Raw genomic sequence first — 449 nt, forward strand, 5'->3', positions numbered from 1 at the left:
CGGGGCATACTGCCAAGATTGACTTTTGGTTTATGCAATTTGAGAACGTCATGACCGGCTCGGATGTACCTCCGTCAGGGTGGTTCGAGAAGTTGATGGGGTCACTTGCGTGATTCTGCGCTTGCGTTCGGGAAGTGGTTGTGGCGCTGTGCGTCCGGGAAGTGGTTGCGGCGCTGTGGTGGTGGCAGTGGCTTCTGGTCTGGGGGCTTCTCCTCCATCGGTGGAGTGGTAGTCTTCTTCTGGAGCCAGGATTTCATCATCTTGTCCTGACAGACCTCGGTTCCCTCGTCTTACTGGTTCCGATCGAAGGTCGGGGGGGTCGTTGGTATGTTTACCATCGCTGGTTAGGTTGTTATCGGCAAAAGTTCTATTGCTTCTAGCAGTTGACACTTGCTTGCTGTACTCCCGTTAGCCGGGGCGGCGTTTGTGGTGGTAAAAATTGGTGTTCA

This window comes from Gregarina niphandrodes (genome assembly GCF_000223845.1).
Source record: "Gregarina niphandrodes unplaced genomic scaffold scaffold00116, whole genome shotgun sequence".
In the NCBI taxonomy this organism is placed as follows: Eukaryota; Apicomplexa; class Conoidasida; order Eugregarinorida; family Gregarinidae; genus Gregarina; species Gregarina niphandrodes.